General features: G+C 37.8%; 1 long non-coding RNA gene across 1 annotated transcript in view; it reads right to left on the bottom strand.

Moving 5' to 3' along the window:
* Positions 1-3,891: 3,891 nt before the first annotated feature.
* Positions 3,892-26,488, bottom strand: part of LOC123648660 — a 64,752-nt gene continuing 42,155 nt past the window's right edge. The window contains exons 2-5 of the long non-coding RNA XR_006738695.1: positions 15,190-15,337; positions 13,413-13,494; positions 12,299-12,481; positions 3,892-4,044 (exon numbers count right to left, since the gene is read on the bottom strand). This is a non-coding gene — a long non-coding RNA (uncharacterized LOC123648660). The remainder of the gene's footprint in view (positions 4,045-12,298; positions 12,482-13,412; positions 13,495-15,189; positions 15,338-26,488) is intronic.

The following is a 26,488-nucleotide window of genomic DNA, read 5'->3' as shown; positions in this document are numbered from 1 at the left end:
TGGTTTTAATTTCTCTACCTTATTAAGTTTGTCAGAGGCCACTCTTGATTTGTACTGGGAGTAAAGGACAGATTTTATGATCACAGAATTTTCTGCCATCTAAATTGGAGATCTGTAGGCTGGCTTTCCCAGAAAACAAACTCTGAGATGCTGAGATTTGTGTGCATAAGCTTTATTCTGGAGTTCTCTTGGGATCAACATCTATGGGAGAGCAAAAGAAGCAGGATTGTGGAGAGGAGAAATTGGGCTGTGATGCAGTCAGAGCAAAGCCTAGACCAAGCCTACAAGAAGCTCTGGAGTTGGGGTGGACCTTCACGGTTGTTTCACCACCCCTCTCCAGGTACCAGTCATTGGATGCAGGTTATCCCCGGGGAGGGTATATGACCTTGAGGGAGGCGCCTCTCTTTGGCTGAGGGCAGTTTTCAAACAGAAACTCAGCTGAGAGCCGGCAGCCAACAATGCTGCCAGAAGCTGGGAGAATGAGCACCCTCTATCCAGAAGGGAGGATCTAGGTGGCTCATCACAGCAGTGACTACACATCTGAGTTAATAGAGTAACTTTTCCCAATCACCTGCCTTAAAGTCACCCCAAAATAGGAAAAACAAAAGTAACTATGCTTATTTACTATCTACTATGTGCTAGGCACTTGAAGCATTAACACTGATAATAGAGAAACAAGTAACCATCATTAAGTTCTTGTCTCTTGAGTATATATTAGGTTAAATTTTACGTGCCTATTATTTCATTAATCTTCACAATGTACTCTTGTTATTCTCTTATGCAAGTGAAGGTACTAAAGCTAGAAAACTTAAGTGATTTTCCTAAAGTAATACAACCAGGATTTGAATTCAGACAATCTGCTCAAAAGTCCTCCCTCTTAACCTCTATATACCATCTGTCTATATTATATTTATTATAATATTTTATCCTTACAAAAACACTGTGAAGTGTAGGTATCATTATTATCCCCATTATACAGTGAGGAAAAGGGGCATCAGGGAGGTTAAGTAACTTTCAGGAGGCCACATGTTACTATAGTTCAAATGAAGCTCCGTCTGATTCCCAAGTGCTTGCTCTCTCTCTTGCCCTTGCATCAATTGTAGGGAGTCCATTAAAAGTCCCTAAATATTCACTTGGTTTATGAGTCCTTGGAGAGTAGTTTTTATTTAGCTTCATGAATTTGTGAGAGTCCATGAATTTTTTTTTTTTTTTTTTGGAATTACAATGTGTTTCAATAAAGGGACCTGCAGCTAGTTTGTGAGGCCAAAGAGTCTTCATGGACACCTCCATTTTCCAATGTTTTCATGCAAGGCTATTCAGAGCAATTAAGCAATTTCTATTTGCAGTAGTTCAGGTAATTCTAGAATTAGTTCCATAGTCAAGGCAGGGACCATGACTAATCACCTCTGTAGCCACCCAACAACGGCCACATGTTAGTTCTCATACACCGTTGTTGCAGTATGAGTGAATATATGAACGCCATGGAGCCCAGCAGCTCCCAGGATTGAACTATCAAGGACCTCTCTCACTATTTTACCTTACAGAGCCCTTCTCCTCTTAAAAAACACATACTTTATAAGTACTACTTTATTTTCCCATCATTAAAATTAAAAGCATACAGATTCCACTAAAACTTGCAATAAGCAATATATAGTCAATACAAAAAAACTGAATTGATAAAATGATCCTGCCAACAGTAAAGTGGCATTTTTTTGTTAACCCATGTGACCACATGGGTAACTGATTTCTGTTGTGGCTTTCGAGATTACTACCTCTGATACTCCTAGGTCCAAGACCCTCAAGTTGGGAACCACTGAGAGCTAAGGGATAAACCCAAATAGTCCTTGAGGTGTTTGTTCCAAGCAAAACCAGAAATGTAAAATCTTCACTTCAGCACAAGTTCAGGAGCAGCTCTTTCTTATTAAATGAAAATCTTTCCATAGAGGAGAAAGGAAGGACGGTGCTAGCAGATAGAAACCGGATGCTTTGAGTCAGGTAAAATGCTTCTGAGCTTTGAGTACCCAAACTCCCCATGCATTTGTGCTGAGTGAGGGGCTATTTGTGCCGAAGAAGAGCCTGCGAAGTGAGAACACTTGATCCCACACAGAAGTGTTCATTATACTGAGACTCTACCCTTGAAAGAAAACCCATTGTCTGTCTCCTGGCAATCTAAATCTTATAATATATAGAAGGGTCTCTTTCTTTAGAACTTACAAAGCTTCCTTTCTCCCTTCTTTCCCTCGGAAAATTAGCAGACAGAACAGTCCCTGCACGCCGGGAGGCCCCCATCAGAGGGCTGGCTGTGCTCACATTCTGTCTCCTCCTTGCAAGGTTTGTGACTCATTCTGAAACCCTGGCTTCAGGCGAACGATGAGCCTGAGGACGCAGTGCATTTTATGAACTCTAAACACCATTTTTCTTGTCGTTTATGTGATCGTATTTTAATTGAAAACAGATTTTTAACGGGTTTCCGTGCCACAACAAAAAAAGGGCTGCTGTTGCCATGATCAAAGGAAACGGACGGTGTCTTTTGCTTTGATTTGAAAGCATTGCTTTTTGTTAAATAAACAACACAAAACTAAGCTAAACTAACAACCTTCTGGGCATGGGACTAAGGTGAGATATGTCCTGTGTACTTCTGAGGGCTGGAATTTTTTTCCCTTGGAAAACTTAAAGCAGCTAGTGTGGTTAGGATGAAGGGGAGGGTTGGTCAGCCCTTGTGCCTAGTATTTCCGGTAAGTCAGCATCTCTTGCGTTTGTATCTGTGGCTCCCAAAACATGTCTATACTCAAGGCTGTGGCTGAATTTTGAACAACCCTGGACTACATTTGAATATTCCATCAAAGATATCATCCCCTGGGTGTGTGGGAGGTGGGGGATGGTGATGTGGTTTTGATCCTTATAGTAACCTCAAGGGATTATTATAGTTCCTGATTTTACAATTGGGAAAAATTGATACTCAAAGTGTTTGCATAATTTATGCATTACCATAATTTTATAAATAAAATACATTACTCTTGTCAGGATCAGAACTCAAGTTTCTAAGACCAATCCAATTGTGTTTGGTGCTTTTTAAAATAAATCTTGGCAAAGGCCATGTTTGTTTCTGAATACCATTGTGTCCTCAGCACACAGAATAATATTTACCTCATAAGTTGTTTTATGCATATTTGCTGAGCAGATATCTCTATCAGACTACAAATGGAGTATCAATGTGATTTGAGCAGAGAATCTGGGAAAGTCAAGAAGAGAGGGGTTTCTTCCTTTCTTGTAGCCACAAGGGGAAGACTTCAGATTAATAATATGTTTAGTCATGCCTCTAATTATTTTCTGTTTTACACCTAAACAGTTGCAGTAATTTTGTTCTGAAAGTGCATAGTGCAGGACATAGGAAGACATAGGATTTTAGCTCTATTCAGGACAGCCCAGGTGGCCTAAAATCTCCAGAATTGCTTTTAGAGCACTATCTTGCAGATAATTCTTATGACAATTCTTTTTCTGAGTGCAATTTTAGGGAGAAAAACTATTTTAAAAAATTAGCTGTTTTCATCAGGCATAAATCAGATATGTTGCTTCACAGAGATAGCTTTAGCAAAAAATGATAAGCATTGTGTTTACGGACACTATCATGTATGGATACACTTGTCCACCTGAAGTTATTTTGAAGTCCCTACCATTGTTTAAATCTATAAATGCAAAGTCTTTGCCTTTTATCACTGAATGCTTTGGTGCATGAAATGCCAACCTTTCAGGCAAGAGTTTCTTTTTATTCTGTCTTTCTCTTCTTTATATTTCCAAGTGAAATGTCCAAACTTTCAGAAATGACCAGATTGACAGGAAATCATGTTTTAAAATCTGTCAGACTTTATTTTAATTAGTTGGTCTTGAGTGACTCAGTTGTTCAGAGGAAGAAACACCTGTGACCATCATTTTAAATTTTGCAGATCAATGAAGTCTCCATTTCTCAGGTTGGGCTTGGGACAGGAAGTTACAAGACATTGACATTTTCATAGTAATCTTTACCCTCAAGTGCATCAGAACATTCTGTAAAAATTAATGAATTTATTTTGTAAATTCTATTTCATTCAATAAAAGAAACTGTTCATTGAACATTAAATGCATTCCAGTCAAATTTACTAAAAGACACAACTGTTTTATTGTCTACAATTTTTCATCTATAACTATAAAATAAAACACTTTAGAGGATCTAGAGAAGTAACATGTATAAAATGCATTTGTTATAAAAGTATTATTTATATATACATATATTTACACATTCACACACAAACATATACTTGCATATGAATTTGACATGGATTTATAATAAATTTTTAATAAATTCAATTCCAATTAAATAATAATTATAACTATTTATAATAGATTAAAGAAATGATTAATTAAATACATTTAATTTTAATAATTTTTACTTATATAAAGATGATAATTACTGCTATTATTATCATTAACACAGAATCTCATGACACACTATGTGTAATGCAGAGAAAATCACTTTACAAATTGACTGGTCAATTTGAAAATTTCCAGGTGAGACCTGCCAAGTACAGAAAAATTAAAATTCTTCAAGTTAATTTAAAAAAAAGTTTTTATTCAACAAAATAGCAGTGAGTTCACAAACAAAAATCTGTGGCAGTAGCCACAGTGAGGACAACTAAGAAGCATTTCCCTATGTTACTGCATACATTTCTATCCAACAAGTAGACCTTTTTTTTCTAGAAGTGACGCCTGTTCATTTATTCAACATATATTTATTGAGTCTATGCCAGGCCCTGTGCTAAGCATTGGGGGTACAACAGTGAGAACACAGATAGTCCTTGTCCTCAAAGAGCTTATAGTCCAGTTGGGACACAGACATTGATCAAACACATAAATACAATTACAATTCTGACTAGTGTTTTGAAGAACTGACATTTAAACTTTTTGTGTGGTGGCCAAGTGAGAAGGCAGGGAAGGTAAGGCATTCTAGATAAAATAAAACAAAACAAATAACAACAACAAAAAAAAAAAACCCCAGAAAGTTCTCTGAAAAAAACCTGGCTGGTCAAGATGGGCAAGACTGACAATATGGCTAGAATTCAGTGAGAGGGACATTGACAAGAGATGAAGCTGGAGGAGCCTCTAGTGGCCACTGTTCAGGGGCCTATAGGCCAGTTAAGGATTTTACCTTTATCCTAAAAGTACTGGGAGGTAATTGAAGCATTCTAAGCAGGAGATTGACAGAATTCATAATAAGTCAAGGTCAGCACGTTGACTGTTACTGAACTCAATAGTATGACCTGCAAAAGAACACCTCAGCACTTCCAACTCTGAAATCTTTTGCTTTAAATCTTTTCAAAATCAGTTTTTAAAGCAAGTACATCAGAAGATCTCTGGCTCTCACATCTCTCTACTCCCATTGCTTCATCGGACGAAGGAGGTTTCTGACTCCTGTAGACTTCCCTGTTTCTCTTCTAAGAAGCCTACAGTAATCTGTTTGACAATGCCTTTCCTCAGCAAAGTTTCACAGTCCAGAGAGGAGCTTTGAGGCTTTATACACCAAGCTTGGGTCCTGATTATTCTTTCACCAACTGAATTTAGAAAGCCACAACTATGTGCCCTTCCAAGGTACTTCCCCCAAAGCCTCATTGCCAATCTTGTCTGACAACACCAGGAGCTTGTTGCCCACTTTTCTGTCTTTGGAACTGTGAAAGTTGGAAAGAAATCCTGCAGGCTTATTTTTACATCCCAACTGTATTATGCCTGGGTGTTGGTCCTCAGCTCTGGGAATCCCTTGCTGTTGTCCTTTGAGAATCTGTAGGCAGAGAACTGACAGGCTGTCACACAATGGATGTACTCTTTTTAGCACTGTACATGTACTAATTGAATCCTCATTATTATGCCCATTTTATAGATGGTGAAACTAAGGCTTAGAGTGATAACTAACTTGCTTATAATAAATGGAGCTGAGATGTGAATGGAAACAGTCTTGCTTTACAACTGACAGTATTGCTATGATTTTTTTAAAAATTTTCAATGGCACCTCATGAGGTCTTAGAAATGAAATTTAAATCCACACTATAAATCCGGCATCTAATGAAAAGAGAGATATAAAAAGGGAGGGCATTTTAAGGCAACATTACAGTATCTGTATAATCTGCATAATCACATCTTTCTATACTGAAGTAGACCATTATATAAATAGGTGTTAAAATATTAATACAAATTCAAAGGGAATTTAATTATCTCTTCAGATTGCATAGCTTCACTTAGAAGTGTTTTCCTTCGTGTTTCTAGTGAATGATATTCAAATTTCCACTAGCAATGTCTTGGCTATGAAGAAAGGTAAGGGTAATATGAGTGAATGAAGGCTTTTTTAGACTCTCATAGCAATCTGAGAAGTTTCATAGGGAGACAATGAGTTCTTTATTTAAATGTGAAGAAAATACAAGTTTCAGTGTAATTAAATGGACGACTGGATGAAATCATAACCAGATTCCTCTTTGTACAGGCAAATTTAAAAAACTTCTTTAATTGAATAAAATCAATGAAGAACCTTTAATTGCATGTAGAATGAAGCTCAGACTCTACAGCATGCCAAAGGAGGGACTGAACAAACTGGCCAAAACACCTTTCCTGCTCCTCCCTTACTCCAGTCGGTCCCCTGACACCTCCACAGCCCCTACTCTCTGGCCACCTTGTCCTTCTTAATTGCATCAGCTCTTTCATGCCCATATTCTTTTACATGTGCTGATGCCTTTTCATGTGATGCCTTCTTTCACCTTCTTTGGAATGGCTTCTTTCTCATTCTTTACCCAAAGAATGACTCGTATGACCAAGTTCAAATATCCCTGTTTTGTGAAGTGTCCCTTAAATTTCTTCCAAGTAAAGTGAATTATTTTATCTACTATGCTCCTGTAGAATCCTATGCCCACCTCTATTTTGCTATATCATATTGTCATGATTGGTTTAATATCTATTTTGCTTGTAGACTTTGAGACATCTGAGCTCAGGATTTCTAATTCAACATTTGTGTTCAAAAATGTGTTGTTTTCCTTTCGGTCCTAGGGATTGTGGTGGGTACAAGGAATACATTTATGACTATGATATGATTTGGGTTTTTTTTTTTTGAAGAGCACATAGGCACTGATAGAAATAGGCATGGAAATGTATAATCTCAATTTTGTATATTATGTACAGTCACGAAACTATACTTAAGGAATATAAAGTGTAAAAAAAAGTTTCTTTACCCAGATTTGGATGGAAAGGAGTAAGATAATTTCTGGTCCAATTCGTGAAGAGTAGGCAGAAATTACTCAGACCAAGAAGAGTACTGGAGGAAGGAATGATATTTCATAGAGCAAAGGCCTGAAAAAATACAGAAGCATGAAATTTCTGGGTGTGTTTGGGGGAAAATATGAGCATTTCAGTATTATTGGAGAACGAATTAGCAGGTAGGCAGTAGCAATGAATGAAGCTGAAGAGAAGAATCTGTGGCAGCTGATATAGGGGAGACATGGAGGGACTCATACACACTGCTGAGGAGCTGGGGATATCTTGAAGGTGAGAGAAGACTTTGCTGTTGTCCATGTAGAGGAATAATGCTTAGATGCATTTGAGAAAGATTGTTCTGACCATAATGTAGAAAAAGCACAAAAAGGAGTATGAGGGCAAGACTGTGGCCATATCTCTCCAAAAGACACGAGGAAGGTCTGAACCCTAAGCATTGCTATAGGGAGCTACAATCAACACACCATTTTCCACAGGTGTGCAATACATCTTTGTTGAATGGATGGATGGATGGATGGATGGATGGATATGTGGACGGATGAATGGATAGATTATTTAAAGAAATTATAGTTTAATCAGTTTGTGTTTGCTATGATCTGAATGCTTGTGTCCCCCCACCACCACCACCTTCCAAATTCCTATGTTGAAATCCTTTTCTTTTTTTCTTTCTTTCTTTTTATACCTTCCACTAGTTGAATCCCTACCATGAAATCCTAACCCCTAAGGTGATGGTATTAAAGGTGAGGGCTTTGGGTGGTGATTATATTATGAGGACAGAGTCCCCACGAGTGAAATTAGTGGCCTTATAAAAGAGGCCTGAGGGAGTTCGTTTGCCCCTCCACCATGTGAGGACACAATGAAAAGGCTCCATCTATGAATTAGGAAACGAGCCCTCACAAGGCACGGAATCTGCCAGCACCTTGATCTTGGACTTCCCAGCCTCCAAAACTGTGAGAAATAAATTTCTGTGTTTATAAGCTGCCCAGGTTATGGCATTTTGTTACAGCAGTCCTGGACTGACTAAGATAGTCTTATACTCTGAAAATTGTTACATTGGTGCTATTTTATTACCATCGAAGCCACTTTTCAACTCATTCTATTTATCTGTCCAACACTAAGCATAATCAGGAACTTGTCAATTAGCTGTAAATCATACATCCTCAATGATACTATGGCCCCCAAGAGGGCAAAAATTGGTTCTTAAGAAAGCAAATTAAAAAAATTCTTTTTATGTAAAGCACAGATACACAAACAGTATGAGAACATATACATAAACAGATATGCAATCTATCAGTAGTATTAAAATTTCATGGAGGAAGAGGGCAAGTAGGGAAAAAAGTATTCAAAAAGGCTCCTTTGGGAACAATAATGAAAAAAGTTTAAGGTATGCTACTCCAAATAATTGTTGTAACTTCAGTAGCATTTGCTGGTTTTAATCCAGGATAGTGAGTCTTTTTGTTTATCATAATTCTACTTAAGACTGTCTATTTGAGATTTAGCTTGGTGTTATTGCTTCTTTTGTCTTTGGTATCATATTGACTTTAGAAAAATATGCCTGAACAGAAAATAGAAATATTCCCATGACTCAGAGGAATGATATTTTAAATGTAATACTCATATTTCATCTAAGGACTACAAGCTATTCCAAAAGAATGTGTCATCAGTCCTCAAAGCAATCTAGTTTATGGGAAAACAGAAAAGAGCTCTCTTGTGTTCTCCTAACCTCTCTCCGTGGGGATAAGAACCAGTTGTCCTAAATTCAGGTCTAGGAATTTTAATCTCAGAGTAGTAGAGGGCATCTGAGGAGTTGCTTCCGTGACAGTTCTGGTTCTAAGGTAGGAATTTAGTTGCTCAGGAACCTCCCATCACCTCGTACCCAAGAGATCTGACAAACAAGCTATTCACTTAAGGCTAATACAGAATCGGTACTGACCTCAAACTCACTCTTATCTCCTCCACCTCTCACCTCTCAAGGTGCCTGTGTCTGTCAAAAAAAGCATTGTTTCCAGGAAATGCACTAGTTGTGGTCCTCTTTCCACCACCTTCTCTAAAATGCTCAGGTGATGCTGCATTCACAGCAGAGCTACTTCATCTGCACCAGCAAGGCCAGACGAGAAAGTAACAGACTTCAACCTTGAGTGGCTGCACACGCATAACCACAGCATCTGTCTTTCTAACAAACTTGAATACACTTGTGTCTGTGCTTCAGGGATCCAGGTTTTTCGATTTAAGATAGAATTTTCTTCTGAAACTATTGCTGTGGAGAGTAAATTTCCCCATATGCTAGTCTATTTTCTGAAGAAATTGGGCCTTTTAGATCCATGTTATTCTCTTTTAGAAGTGACTGGATGATCCTCTATCAGGACGATGTATAAACTAAAAATGCATATGCATATACTGGAAAGTATGGATCAGGATTTTTAAGGTATTACCCATGGGATTAGTGTAGTCCAAGGCAATTGACCCATTTTTGGCTGGATGGGTTGGGTTTCTTTAGACGATGTGTTCTCTGAGGTATGGTGAAATGCACATGTATTGTACTTCCTGCTTCAAGCTCATTCAACTATTTTCAGTTTACAGAAGGAACATGACTTCCTTCTTTCCTTGATTTTCATGACACCACAGAGTGTCTCCAAAGTCTCCATACAAAGGAAAAATTTTGTGAAATTTTGTAATGAATATTTTGTAAATAAAGATACATTTGGCAACAAGTTCCCATTTTCCATGTGTATGGTGACTTTGGGACACCCTGTATATGCCGCTGATTTTCCTCCTATTTCTGTACTTACTTCTCTTTGTCTTTTACTGAATCCACTTTCCTGCCCTTCCCTTAAAGGCTGCTGATCTTCAAATTTTCTCTGCTCTTCTCCCTCCACAAAATCTTCTTGTCCACTCTCCCAGCTTCGACTGTTCACTATATGTGATGGCTTCCGACTGGCTCTCTGTCCTGAATGCCAGACCTGTACATAACTGCCACTTAAGATCTCATTTCATGTGTCCCAAAGTCACCTCAAAATCAACATGTTTAAGACTGAACTTATCACCTCTGCTGGAAAGCTTTTGCTCCTATTTGTCCAAGATTAGTGAATGACGTCCACCGACCTGAACACTGCTCGAAATCTAGGTATAATTCACGGCCTCTTTCCCTCTCCGTGAACACTCAATTCCACATCCAATGTCCTCCTGTCTCCTCAGACCCTTGCAGGTACATCCACTGCTGCTACTGCAATTCAGGCTGCCACTGTCTCTGGTCTGGATTACTTCAACAGACCCTATTTCCTAGTCGTGTTCTCTCCTTTTCATTTATCTGCACCAAAGGCAAACTAATCTCTCTAAATTTCAAATCTAATCATAGCATTCCCTGATTAACAGCTTTCACTTGTTATACATCTCTCAAGGCCCTCTACTGTCTGGTTCTTTCTCTCTCCAACATCTTTCAAGACTTCCTTAAATCTTTTTGTACAACTTCTTTAAGGTCTTTGAACTCATCATTCTCTTTCCCCCTTTCTGCTTCCCTCTTTCCTCCTGTCTTCTTATCTTCCAGGAATTTAACGTCCAGGAGTGTTTCCTTCACACTTCCTTTGTTAATACACTATCATCTCTCTGGCCTCAATTCATTTATGCCTTTATCGTGGAAACCTTCCTTCCTATCTCACTCAAGTTGCAGTAGGTTTCACTCCGATGGGCTGTCATATCACACATCATTATCACCATCACCTGTATGCATCTGCCTGTATCCCCTCTCCTAAGCATGCACGCACGATACTTCTGTCAACGAATGAAGAAATGGTTTTTCCTCTGCCTGAAAATTCACTGCATCATCCTTCATCCCCCTTTCCTATCTTTACCCATCTAAATCTTCCTAATCCCTCAATATTTAGCTCAAAAATTCTTCTGAAAGGCTTTACTTGACTTCCCAGGCTAAGCTAGGTGACTCTCCTCTATGTTCTCCTGGTAATGAATGATCTCTTACAGTGAAATTCAGAGTACACCCATCCTCTGCTCAAGATCCTCGCTATTTCACTCAGAGTAACCTCAAAGCCCTTACAAAGGCCCTGTTCCCATTTTCTCATCATCTCTTTGACTTCATCTTTTATTACTCTCTCCATCCTTCTTCCAAGCTTAGGCATACTGCTACTGTAGGCCCATGGCAGTAGCCAGAATGCTTTCACTAGACATCTATGTGACCAACTCCTTCAAACCTTTGCACAAATGCCCCCTTATCAACGAAGACTTTTAAACCACCATATCTTAAATTTCAATCCACACCTCTCCTCCTCATCTGCATATGCCTACTCCTCCTTTCTTTGCTCATTTTATAGCACTTATTCCCTCCTATCAAACTATATAATTTATTAATATTTATGATTGTTATTTTTTGCCTGTTTCTTCTTATGAGAATGTGAGTTCCACAAGGGCAGATATTTTTATCTGTTTTGTTCGCTTGAATTTTCCAGGTGCCTACAATGGTGACTGGAATTTGACAGGTGCTCAAGTAAATGTGTTTGAAGGAATGAGCCCTGATCATTCCTATGCTACACTATGCTACAATTTTCCTCCTTGTCCACCTGCTCACCACCACACCATGACCTTTTTGAAGGCAGGGACTTTTGCTATTGTGTCTATTTACAATATCTTAGCATATTTCCTGAAAATAGTGGGCTCATAATAAATGTTAAGTGCATGTGTTCATCTCTGACCTCACCACCCATAGCATTGCAAGATTTGCGATCACACTATGCCAAATCAGAATACAAATGTAAGAATGTTGTTTTCTTAATGGAGAAGCTTCATTATAAACTATCACAGTATATGAGATCCCCAGGATGAAGAGTCCAATAGGACCAATATAGTGAATAGTTCTCCTGCAGAGTTTCTTCAAAGGTTAAGAATTCACCATTGTCCGCTGGGCCTTTATTCTCCATCTGTACCTATACTTGGGACATTTATTTTCGTTAGTTAGAAAATGAAAGGGAAGCCTGAGAACTGTAAAACTTGAAAAATAATGCCTTACCTTCTGTGACTTCTCTTTTTCTTTCCTTTCTCAGAGCTCTTCCTGCCATGATGCAGTGGGTCCGCACGCAGAAGCCAGGAGAAAGTGGCATCAATATTGTCACTGCCGATTTTGTAGAACTTGGTGATTTTATCAGCACTGTCATAAAGCTCAACTATGTCTTTGATGAAGGAGAAGCCAACACTTGATAGCACCATTTGGAGTGTCCATGAATAGGATAGAGAAGGCGCATCATTTTAGGCATATTATCTGTAAACGCTCTGATCTTCCTATTCCACTGAGTCTTGGAAGGGATTAGGGCTGATAGTGGGTGGGAAAAGGGGGAAACCATTTCTTCAGCGATTATAATCATAGTCTATATTACTATAAATATTTCATTTCCCATTTGATGAGCAAAATCTACTTCTAGTGTTAGGGATAAAAAAGATAAGTGAATTTTGTTTTTCAAAATTAGTCTTTGTAACGTATGAGTGTTTACTTGATTGTATTCTCTAATTTCAACCTAGGGCTCCTGCGCTGTCTGTATCCTCTAACCTTTCCACTCCCTCTTTCGCTCGCTCTTTTTGCTCTCTTTAATCAGATGCTGTATGGGACTCAAAACAATTGAATGCCTGGCATTACGTGTATTAAATTGTTGTACTGAAATTTGTTTGTTTTGTGGGACTTGGTATAATATTCTGTAGTCATCTGCAACTGGGCAATCACAGCTTAACTTTTGTTCATAGAAAATCGGCATCAAATCAGTTTTCCTGCATCAGTAATATTGGAGGCCATAATTGGTGATTTTTGTGTTATATGAAAATAATAGTATATCATAGTATTTCTATTTAAGGCAGCTATAAATATAGAGTAAACACTTTTTTGAAAGAACTATGAGTGCCAACTTCATAGTGAAAAATATTTAGAGATGAGGGAGATGGATGGCATTATAATTCAGTGATCTCTTAAATAATATTGCCTGCAAATGCCCAGTAAATGACAAGGTGTAACAAGTGTTTTAAAATCAGGAACCTCGAAAAGAACTCTTACAAAAGCCCTCTTAACAATTCTCTTGATTAAAAAAAAAAAGGAAGGAAAAAAAGAAACAAATGGAAGACTGTGTAAGCTTTCTTACCAAATTCGGATTTCCAAATATGTAATTCTAAATCCCAGATTTTGAGGAACATTTCTCAAGAAGCTTCAGTTCAAGTCTTCAACTTGAAAGGAGGAAAGAGGACGGGTGGCAGAAGGAGTTAGAGCAACGTTTTTGAAACTATGTCCATGAATTTTAAGGATCCGTGAAATGCCTTTAGGAAATTCTTGAAATATGTGTGGTCTAGGCAGATTTGTTTAAAACTGGAACTGACTCGCCACTTCTGGATTTCATCCTACCTCAGGGATGAGATTAAGGCAGAGACAAAAGTTTCACACAAAGTTTCTGTGGCCTAACATTTGATAGTTCAGGTCTGCATGGAAGAACAATGATAACACAGCTTTGAGTGCCGCTTCCTCTTTGGTGTCTTTGTGATATTTGACAACTCTAAAAAAATCTTAAAAAGAGCACAATAACGATTACCTATATGCCTCACAGGAATATTGTGAGGCATTTATTATAAAAAGCATAAAATTTGCCTAAATTCTTCCAATTATGAATGATTTATTTTCATATTTAGAAATAATCACACTTCAATAGTTTCCTGGGACAATAGAGTCCATGCCAAGTAGAGTTATAAAGAAATAAAAGCATGCCCTCATCTTTTAATTAATTTAAATATAGCACATATGGCTTAATCTCTTAAACCTAGATAAGGGAGTTGACCTCAAGATTATAAATACTCATTATCAGAAAATAGTACTTATTAGCAACTGCAGGGAGAGAATAGAAATTGTTTATACTGAACAGAATGTCTATGAGGTATGTGTAGGTACCTGTGGTAGACTAAATACCATGCATATACACACAACAGATACGTTTAAACATTACAGTTGTGTGTATACATCTTGCCATCCACAATATACCAACATATACCCACTTCTGTGCAGACAGACACAAATATGCACAAACACACACAAATATGGACACAGTATATTGATAATATTAAATAATTAAATTTTCAGACCGAAAACCTTAATAATGTACATGAAAATTATTTACAAAATATAGTTCTTTTCTTATTTCACTTTCTCTCTTGTTGCAGTTTTATTGTCTATCTATTGGCTCTTTATGTGCAACTGAATATGAATCATTTTTAAAGCTTACGGATTATTGAAATTTATGTCCTGTAGATTTGCTTTTAGGGCAGACTCTCCCTCTAGCTATCCACTTTTCTTCCTTCAGGAGGATCTTTAGCCAAACACAGCTGCAATGACACAAGGATTTAGCTTACATAAATATGACAGAAAACAGATTTTTCAATATATTAAAGAAAAAATAAATAAAATATAGAGGTAACTATGTTGTATTTTCTTGAACTTAGATGCTTTCTTATAATGTTTGCTTAGAATTAACTTTGTCCTATTTGTCATTTGAGTGCTGGAAAAAACAAACAGGATGATGCTTTGGACTGATTGTGCAGTTTCTTAACTGGGGAAAGTTTTTTTATTGTTATTAATGATGTGTACCCAGAAACCTTGCTAGACAAAAGATACTTTCCTCTCAATGCTATGGTTTCCATGAGGACATACAGTGCCTATGTAACAGGCACTGAGAGTATATGGACTTACCTTAATTTCTAAAGGAGGGAAGGGGTAGAAGTGAGCCATGGATCCTCCAGCTAGAGGGAGAATTCACCAGGAGGGATTCCTTGGAAAGGGGAATGGAGAGAAGGTACTTTGGCTGCCTGGAGCACACTTAGGGAGCAGGCTGTGGGCCTTCAAGAAGTGAGAAATGGTGATAGGCAATTGATGCTTACCCTCAGCCCATGCTCCTTTGTCTTAGCTGGGCATTGTCTTTTCAGAGAGCTGAAGCACAAGGGCTACAAATAGGCCCCAAGATGACAGTAGGTACATCTTGATGCACTTTTTGTTTTGCTTGTTTCTTAAGGCTTTATTTTACAAGTCCTGCAAGGCAAAAAAAAAAAAAAAAACAGAAATAAAATCCAACCTTTACGCAGTCTACAGCAGGAAATCAACGTAATGGGTGGGAAAATATGCAAAGAGCATCATTTTTTAAGTTTACTTTCCTGTCTGTAATTTGAAGGACCCCTATGGTGAATCCTTCTCCCATCATTATCATTTATGTCTCCCTTATTACTACACAAATCGTGTGAATGTAGAGATGAGGAGGCAGTTTTTAAAAGCCTTAGGATATTCTATTTGATGACCTCAATATTCACTTTCAGCCATACTGGGAAAACTCACTTTTCATGGAGTGCCACCTCTAATGAATGTATTAGAGCATAAAGTGTTTGGCATGTAAGCACCTGTGTGTATACACACACACACAGTATAGACACACACCATATGCACATTTCATACACATACATTATTGAAGTTGAAACTACTCTAATCAATCTGAATCTATTGCCATTTTAACTCTTAAAATCAATATCGCCTATGCTAGTAGGCATAAACATGATTCAAATATTTTAACATTTAAGAGGAGAAAAACTATTAGAAAACTGATGAAAAATAAGACCATCAGAAACAAGAAATGCCTGGCAGTAATAGTTTAACTACATTGTCAATTATACTTCAAGCTAGAGAATCTAAGATAGACTTGAATAGAAATTACAAACACACACACATCTTCACTTAAAGTTGTTTTAAATTCTTTCAGGTTCTCACATGCTTTTAGCCAGAGCTATCTGTTCAGGTTCTTCCATGTAAGAATTCCAGACTAGAAAGTTGGAAGGCTCAGGAAATGGACGTTTCCACGAGCTTTTCAGTTCTATGGTTTTACAGATCCAATGACACAATCTTCTAACCTTTGGTCACTCAAACAAACAGAAGCTCCATAGGAAGAATGCTCACATTTTGAATTGCTAATAGAAAATAATGCACAGTGTCCCTCAGGATATGCTAAACAAGGTTTTTAAAAGCATTTTATTTTCAGCACTTCAGTCTTTTCAACTAGATTTCAGTGACATCGTGGTGTAAATGCTATATTTGCCATAACTTATTGGTGGCTCCTGTGTTACATACAGTTTTAATGCTCTAAATTGTTTTCCCAATGACAACAATAAAATGTTCTGTAGAATTTGTAAAACATGTTGATTGAATCTGTTTAAAATTGTGTAATTTTTATTTCACTTGTGGTACTATTTTGTAGATAGTTCTAAATGTATATTTGTATGAGTCAAAATGTGTGATTTTATGTGGTATGTGTGTGTAAGTATATTGTATCTTACGAAAAAAATCAAACTTATCCTAAAAAAAAAGGGGGCACATTATGACCAGCCTTAATTTATTGCCATTTTTTGCTATTATTTTTGCAATTCAGATTTAAAATTTAAACAAATTATGTTTTCATTAAAAATGGCTTTTTTAATTTTATGAGGAATGTGCTTTAAAACTTATATGAGTTCCCACAAGCAAATTGTCCAGCTTGTGGAGCACCCCATGCTTTTCTAAATGATCAAACGTCAACTAATTTTTTAACTTCATCATCATATAAATAAAGTTTCACATTCGCTTCTATCAGCAACAGAACCAGTGCATCTCTAAAGTTGTTCTTCCCCACATGGAACCCATTTTGCTTTAATGACATGTTTTCCATGAAAAATGGTTTCTCCAAACCATTGCTTTTTAAAAATTAGATCTTCTCAAGCAAGACGAATACTTGGCGCTATAAGAGCCATTAAAAACCCATCAACATTAGATGGTTCCAACATGGTTCCCTTCTCAAAGAATAAGCATGTAACACTCTTACACTTTTCCTATCTGCCCTACATGTAGTCTAGCAATAGAAAACTCATGACTAATTTGAGGATCTACACATGTGGTCATGCTAGAAGCAAAAACTCTGTAACCTCCTTTGGGCTTGACATCTGAGTATAGAATATTATTAATCTTCTCATTTCCTTTTCTTCTCCATCCTCAATTATTCCTTTTCAATATTTAAGGCTGCTGGATAAACTATAGGATACCCAGTGAAATTCAAATTTCAGATAAACAATGAATTTTTAAATATATTTCCCATATATTTTATCAGACATACTAAAAAAAAAGTTGTTGCTCTGAAATTCAAATTTAACTACATTTGTCTTGTATTAATATTTTTTCCCTAAATCTAGCAACCTTATGCACAAATACCTTTCTATCTTTTTCAGCTGGGCTACCTATAAAGGGTGAGATCTATTTCCCTCAATATCCCCATATTAAGACACCTCATGAAAATATTATCATTCATGAAGGAAAATATTGGTCCATGCCAGGTCCCTCAAATGGTTAATGAAGGACCAACTCAAATACAGATGGAATAATCAAGCAAATATCTTCATAATATTAGTGTCATCACATTCAAAATTCACCTTCACTTGCCTGTTGTAAGGCCCAGAGTCTCCCCATTAATCCCTCAAGTATCATTCCTTAGTAATTGGAACAACCTAAAACACACCCACATATTTAAAATGCTCCTGGAAAGCGGTAGCACCTTTTAGCTTAGTACCAGGATCTGTTTTAAAATTCAATTTATTTTTTTTCAGAGAGGTAATAAACTAATCCATTATTCCCCCCATTAACACCTTACAACAAATTATTTTTACCAGGTTAAAACTGGTCATCTATGGAATGGTAGAAAATTTGACATGGGGAGGAACTCTCTTCACTCCTGGAAGAATAGAGAAGAAGAGTCTGAGGTATAGACACAGCCCTGTCAATTTCTCTCCAGAACATTGAGGTGGGAGTTGGGCCACAGGTGGGGAATAGAATATGACCCTAACACCTAGCATGTGGCAGAGATTTGACAAAGCAAATTATAATGACCAGCACTTTTTTTAGGAATTAAAAGCCCAAGAAGTCCAGAATAAGAACAGTGAGATGGACGGCTAATTTCTAGAACAGTTTGCAGAGAATGGAACTATGTTGGAATTCCTAAAATCAAGTTTTCAAATATTATTGTTTTCAACAGTGAATTCTTGACAGAATCTGAATGTGGATGTGATTTTGAAACATTTTTGTAGCTACCTTCTGTCTTGAAATTCCTATAAATGGTATAGAAAACCCAAGTCCCTTAATATAACATTTCTGTCTCATAACTCCTGCTTGCACAGATTTGTGTTAATTTGCTTCATTTCCAAAGGATGGGAATTTGCAGAGCTGGTGACATTTCCTTCATTAGACATCAGAAATTCACCAGAGGGAGACAGATCTGTGCCTTTTCTTTTTAGGATCTGGTCTTTGATACTTTAATAAATGTGGTGTAACGAAAATCCAGGCCTACAGTCTGTATAGCAAATGTGAATTTTTTTGATAAGACTGTGTTCTTAATGTAAAAACAGTTTCTTTGTATTCAGTGAAATGCCTAATAAAGTCCTGGTACCAATTATCTTTATTTTTTTAAATTTCATATTCATCGGTGCTTCATTATTAGCTCAAAAGTGGATCTCTTAAATAGGACATGACTCAGAGCATCAGAAAATATATTCCTTTTTAAAATATATGAATCATCATATTAGGATTTCCTCCATAAAAAAATATTCTCCACCAATAAAGGCAATGTCGTGAGTGTTTTAATTATATCAAAGGTTGGTATCTCAGCTGTAAAATACACTTAGCTTCTGATGATATCACAAAGAAGGCCAATCGACATAGCAGTATATAGTACATTAACATCATAAAACATCATCTCTAAGTTTAAAGCTTAAGGTAAAGGAAATCTACTTTTGCTGAGCCTCCACTGAACGTAATACATGAGACATTATTTCAGAAGTAGAATTGCCTTTGTATTTCACCAAAGAAACTCTATCTGTTGGGGTTTAAATCATGCTTTAAAACAAAATTTAAGCATTGCAATTGTATTATAAAGACAGTCCAGTAAATAAATATGGTCCAAGATTACCTTTTGGGTTGAACTTGGACATAAATCTTCAAAAAGGCACTGCTTACTATATACATTAGTAGGTTTGTGACATTAGAGGATTTCTATTTATAAAGCTCTACATTCAGGAAGTTGTATGTGTCTGCAAATACTTCACATAATTATATTTGTGTGTCCTTAACATAACGTTGCTATAATTTCATCAGAGCTGTGATTCATTTATTTTGTCATCCAAACATTTGCCTACTGTGGGGCAGGCTCCCTGCTAAGCACTACAAAACATTTCTGAAAACTTCCTTAGGAAAATGGGCAAACAACATCTTTGGGAGTTTCTCCCTCAGACTAACAGGTGGCACTAGTTTATCCCTTAAACAAGCAAACAAGCATTCATTCTCAATGATCTTTTCAAAGTAATATCCCACATAGTAAAATTCTTTGAACCCAGTTATTCCTGAAGGCCTGAGAAGAAAGGGAAAATTTCTGAAATAAGTATAATTGGCAATAGGTTGGTCATGGCCACAGTTAACGAAGAGTAGATTTCCGCTCTTTCCCTGACACAAACTTTGCTACCACGTACAGGGCACTGTGTGCAGGCCAGCTGCCACTTTCTATCTATAACTCTAAAACAGCCAAAACAGAGGCTCCATCCCTTCTCCTTTCTCCCTTCTCCCCCAGGCTTCAGATGAAACTGCTTTTGCTCCACAGAAGAGACTGACAGCACACTGATATTTTAACAAGTGGACTTCTACATCTCAGGTAAGCCAACTGGGTAAAGAAAAGAAGTATTGTCTCCCCACAAGGTAAAGACGGTGATGCTTCCTAGGTCAAAGAAATAAAAACATTATCTGGGATGGAAGGAGGTATTTCTTTTTAGGCAGAAAGGAATACTATATCATGATAGAAGGTTTCAACATTGGCTCTCAGCATGTGGTTCAATGTATATCCTTAGTAATAAATCATAATAATGACTGCACTGGAATTAAGTAGCAAGAAGTAAACCTGAATGTCATGGGACACTGCCATGATATTCAGTCTTCAGTCCTGTGGATAGAAATGTCTCTGGAAATATCTGCAGCTATTAGCAAAAGCAAACCACATTAAATTCTAGGAAGTGAGATTTAGTCCGTAAGTGACAGGGAAAGGGGAGCGTTGGAGAACACCAATGGTGGCAGTTCCCAAGAGTCCTTGGCCGAACTCTTGTTCTCTATTCACACTTACTTCCTCATGGGAACATGGAAGCTTGACCCCCTGGGGTTATACTGAGAAACAATTAAGGAAAAGCCTTTTGCTGCAACACAACCACTCAAACATTATTAAATTGTACTTTTGTTTTGAATAACAACAGTGTGCCTGTAGACTGCTTTCTGTATTGGCATGGGGATAAAGCAGAAAATATTAATTTAAGAGCAATAATCCTCTTCTCATTGGACAATAAGAACAATAGTCTTTGATTTGAGCATTGAAGGTAAGAGGCATATCTTAGCTGTTTTTGTATTCCCAGGGCATGGCAGATATTAAAACATATTTGGAAACAATGACATGAAATTGTGGCTGGTTGTGACCAAATCAAACAGTAGACAGGTGTTTGATAAGAAGCACACACGTGTTAAATAATGGTGGTGGTTCAAAAAAGTGTAAGGCAATATCCTTCACTTCTTATATCCCTTGAAGAAATACCGAGAACATGAGGAGAAGTTAGGGAGAAATACACCTCATGGTGTTCTCTCTAAATGTAAAAAGACCCTGTCTCTTCGCTTTAAAGTCAATTCTAAACCTTTGTGAAGAATATTCACCCAAGGAACTTGGCTTATGATGCATCTATTTAAAAAGAGCTGAGAATGGGTGGGGGAGGAGATTACATTTTAAGCTTCAATAAAATCTCTTGTTACATTTTCTGGGCCATCATCTCTTTTGTAGATACATGTAGGGTTGCATGACTATGTTAAATAAAATGCCATGACTCCTGCTCTCACACAAAACCCCTGCTCACCCGCCCTTTTGGAAGACTCTCCCCTTCCCCACACTCTTCTGAGTCTCCAGAAAATGTTTCCTGTATGCTTATTTATTTATTTATTATTTATTTATTTATTTTTTTGAGACAGAGTGTCACTCTGTTGCCTGGGCTAACGTGCTGTGGCGTCAGCCTAGCTCACAGCAACCTCAAACTCCTGGACTCAAGCAATCCTCCTGCCTCAGGCTCCTGTGTAGCTGGGACTACAGGCATGAGTCACCATGCCCCGCTAATTTTCCTATATATATATTTTCAGCTGTCCATATAATTTCTTTCTATTTTTAGTAGAGACTGGGTCTCGCTCTTGCTCAGGCTGGTCTCGAACTCCTGACCTCAAGCAATCCTCCCGCCTCGGCCTCCCAGAGTGCTAGGATTACAGGCATGAACCACCACGCCCGGCCTCCTGTATGCTTAAAATAAAACTCTGTGGCCTCTGGCTATTGGCTGCTGCCACTTTCTCATCTCAATGCCCACTGCAGTCTCCAGTCTCTGCCAAACCTAGTAATCTGCCCAGCTGGCACTGCATATCCCCAGCTGGGCATCACTACAAAGGCAGTCTCAGGTAACCAAGGGGCAAGTGGTATGTGGCCAAATGAAACTAGGTGAAGGAATGCTTCTCCTCCCTTTATGTTGCAGTCTAATAGAGGGGCTCAAAAATAGCACGCTTGTGTTCTGATAACTACCCAAGGTCAGAAGGGAAAGCTCCTTTCATTTTTAGATACAGATATCTCTCTCTCTCCCTCCCCCCTCATATCTATGGGCTGGAGACCCAAATGAATTCCAGTGACAGCCACCATGCTATTCTCCAAGTCAAATCGCTACTCCCCTCTGAAGGCCAAAGCTTTCTTCTTAGTCAAATTTAGCTTCCTGGCTTCTCATGCTCTCAAGACATTCTCCTAGTAGGTTCCTTAATTCTTGTACACACAGGCCTCTGATAGACCCACCCTCCCAGTTCTGTTATTTAGATCATTCTCGGACCCCAGATGTGTGTGATCTGAAAGAACCAGCAGCTTCTGCCAGCAGCCGTGTCAACACAGGCAGGCAAATGACAAAATTTAGTAGGGGCCCTGAAATTCAGCTCCCAAGATTTTCCTTAGTAGGATTCTTCCTTGCCCTATCTACCCCAAACAAAACTTCTTCTCTCACAAACAATAATTTAATGAGCTCATTTACAGTGAAGTACTAATGTGGCTTAAAATAGTAGTTTTTCCAATGTTGCTTACTTTAAAGAAGTGCTTACAGAAAAGCAAAACTCACAGAGCAATATGTTACAGGATGGCTTTCCTAGGGAAAGGCCAAGGATTTTGTGTCCCCTTTCCCTGCCTCTGAGTTTTTTTGAAGGGCTCTATGGAAACTCCAAGGACTATACAGAGTAGCACTTCTCAAACTCTTGTGCATACAATTACCTGGTGATCTTACTAAAATGCAGATTCTGATTCAGCACATCAGGGAAGGGGCCCAGATTCTGCCTTTCTAATAAGCTCCCAACGGGGCAGGGGCTCCTGTCGCAGGCTCCCACTGTGAGTAGCTAGGCTGTGGAGCCTAAGGCTGAAACAGCGGCTTCAAAGTCTCAACTTCTCCATAGGGTTTACTTTGGGGATGACTAGATGACCATACATTTAATTATAAAACCAGTTTGAGTGGAAGAATTACTGTTGCAAAAAGGCTATAATAATTAAAACCCTTTTGGTTCCCAAGCCTCGTCAAACTAAAACCACCAGTAACTATGTGTAGTCTGATAAAATGAGTTTTAATTACCCATTGCAATGATAGAGACCACACAGAAAATGAAACGTGTCATCTCACCAAAGGAATACATAAGTTGTGATAGGGCTCTGCACAAGAGCAGAATTTAGATAAAATTTAAACAAAACAGTATTTTGATAGACTCGAAGCAAAGTAGGGCTCTGTAAAGCTCCACATCAGGTCTAGACTACAAAGTAGACTCAGAGTGCTGTTTCCTTTGACCCTACAAAGTGAAACGTAGCTGTGACATGTTGTGTGTAGAAATTCCTCATTTGAAGCTCTGCACCCCGGCTGTGAATTGAGGCTGCTTCTCCGTGTCAAAGTGACTTAAATCTTGCATGCATGAGTGGGATGTTTTATTCTTACTGATAGCATTTCAAACAGCCATAATCACCCAAGAAGGGGGTTATTATGACATCTTAGAGCTGCAGTGTGTCCTTGTGAGAGAGTGCCTCCTTCTACCTTTGCAAAGCTAGCTTTATCTACATCTGTCCATTATTCCAACCTGATAAATGGCCATGCAGATTTTTTCCAAGTTAATTTTAACCCATTCTGTTTATTTGTAAGTGAACAAAACCCAACTCAAATTAATGTAAGCCAAAAAGTTGGGGAGAGGGGTACTTTTCAACTAATTGGAACTGAAAGAGAAGCAGCTTTGGGGATAACTGAATTGGGGACTTGAATTTTTTCTGTCTCTCAGTGTTATTTTCCTCTGCATTGACAATAGGGTCTTTCCATACTGAGTCAAGATATCCAAAGATATTTTTGGCCAATAGTTTCAACCTAGAAACAGAATTGAGTCTCATTGGTCTTATTTGGGCCTGAAGTCAATTTCCCAAATAAGCACTATACATGAGTACAGAACATACTGATTGGCTGGTCTTTTGCCAGCCCCACTCCTACCAATGAACTGAGAATAAGGAAGAGGTGGATTAAAAGGAAAATTGAAGCTCTGCTACTAGAAGATGCAAGCAGATGCTCTATTCAGACATATATAGCAGATGTCATCTACAAAGGCTTCCCATTACCTCTGAAATCATTCCATATAGGTGGGCATTGTCATTTTTTCTCATGGGGCTGACCAAGATTGCTTTGACTTCAGTTCTGAATCCCAGAGGAGATAAGAAAGTAAAAGCTAACATTAAGTAGATTTTTAACTTTCATTTTTCAGATTTCTTTTGTTTCTTTTTTACTTTTTTATTTTAAATTATTTCAAACTTACAGAGAATTGCAAAAATATTAGAGAAAACTTCCATATACACTTTCCTTGGAGTCATTATTTAATTAATCTTTTTTAAATGGTAAGTTCTTATCATTTGGGAAATAGCATGCTCTTAAAGCATTATTCACATTTCAAAAGCAAATTTTTTATTAAGATGTCAAAATTGAAAACTTTAAAAATCTATATACCTGCAGCCATTCACATAATAAAGTAGATCTTTATTCAAAATTCACCTTATGCTAAAGCACCACAGAAAATATAAAAATAAAGCCAATGGTTCGTATAAAAAGAGGGGGAGTTCGAGACCAGCCTGAGCAAGAGCCAGACCCTGTCTCTACTAAAAATAGAAAGAAATTATCTGGACAACTAAAAATATATACAGAAAAAATTACCTGGGCATGGTGGCGCATGCCTGTAGTCCCAGCTACTCGGGAGGCTGAGTCAGGAGGATTGCTCAAGCCCAGGAGTTTGAGGTTGCTGTGAGCTAGGCTGTAGCCACAGCACTCTAGCCCGGGCAACAGAGCCAGACTCTGTCTCAAAAAAAAAGAGGGGAAAGGAAAATTCCTATGATGTATTACATGTGGGAGGATGTTAGGTGTGCTGTTTAGTCCGAATAAGATGCAAGCTAGAATTCTTACTATGGGGGAAGTAACAGGCAATTCTTCCGAGACAATTTCTAGAAGGTGCTAATGTAGCCAAATTAATGGTTCATTCAATAATGGGAGAAAATTACAGCCTTGATTTCACCAAATCATTTCTCCCTAATCAATACTAATTGCAGGCAATCCAGAGGTCATCAGCTCGGTTTTTGAGGTCACTATTTACATCATTGGCAGAACCAAATCTACCTGATACCTGAGATAAGGCATTTCTGAATTAGAGAAGCCAGTAAAGTACAGTGTGTGTTTATGTGTGTATGCGTACGCATGTGTTAATGTTCAGGAGCTCCATAGAATTTTCTGCAGGATTTCCTCTTGAAAAGTATTAGTAAAATCTAACTCAGGTGCCACCATCTAATAAGGCCCTCCCATAAGGCCACATTTCCAAATTTTGGCTGCTGTTTCAGCAGCTGCAATTTCTTATGAGATGAGAAGAAAAAGGCCTTCCAGATCAAAAATATATCATGTGAAAATAGATTTTTAAATAAACACTGAAAATATCAGAAGATGATTAGCAGCTCTATGAGCACAGGAATGATTTTTATCTCATTTACCTGTGAATTCCCAATACCTAGGACAGTAACTGAGTGTTAGTTTCCTAGGGCTGCTACAACAAACTGGATGGCTTAAAAGAACAGAAATTCATTCTCTCACAGTTCTGGAGACTGGAAGTCTAAAGTCAAGGTGTTGGCAGAGTCAGAGTTCTTCTGTAGGCTCTAAAAAAAAAAGCTATCCCATGCTTCTGTCCTACCTGCTACTGATTGTAGGCAATCCTCAGCATTCCTTGGCTTGTCAGTGCATCACTACAATCTCTGCTACCATTGTCACATCAACTTCGTCTCCATGTATATCTCTGCTTCCTCTCCTCTTCTTACAAGAGCACCAGTCATTGGATTTAGGACAAAACCAAATCCAGTATGACTTCATCTTAACTAACTACATCTACGAAGACCCTACAGTACTCTCTCTTTATCCATAGTTTCACTTTCTGAGGTTTCAGTTACCCATGGTTAACTGCAGTCTGAACATATTAAGTGGAAAATTCCAGAAATAAACAATTCCCAAGTTTTAAATTATGGGCCGTTCTGAGTACTGTTATGAAATCTTCTGCTGTTCTGCTTTATCACACCTGGGACATGAATCTTTCCTTTGTCCAACATCTCCACACTGTCTATGCTACCCACCCATGAGTATTTAGTAGCCGTCTTGGTTATTAGATCAACTGTCTTGGTATTACAGTGTTTGTGTTCAAGTAACTCTCACTTTACTTAAAAATGGCCCCAAAGCACAAGAATAGTAATGCTGGTGATTTGTATATGCCAAAGATAAACCATAAAGTGTTTCCTTTAAGTAAATGGGTGAAAGTTCTCAATGAGGAAAGAAAAAAAAATCATATGCTGAAATTGTTAAGATCTACAGTAAGAATGAATCTTCTATCCATGAAATTGTAAAGAAGGGAAAGAAATTTTTGCATAGTATATTTAGGGTTTAGTACTATTTGAGATTTCAGACATCCACTGGAGGTCTTGGAATATATTCTCCATGGGTAAGGAGGGACTACTGTATTTCCACACTAGGTCACAATCTGAGATTC

This window comes from Lemur catta, chromosome 12 (genome assembly GCF_020740605.2).
Source record: "Lemur catta isolate mLemCat1 chromosome 12, mLemCat1.pri, whole genome shotgun sequence".
Classification (NCBI taxonomy): Eukaryota; Metazoa; Chordata; class Mammalia; order Primates; family Lemuridae; genus Lemur; species Lemur catta.
The sequence above is the reverse complement of the archived record's forward strand: the minus strand, read 5'-3'. Positions and strand labels throughout refer to the sequence as shown.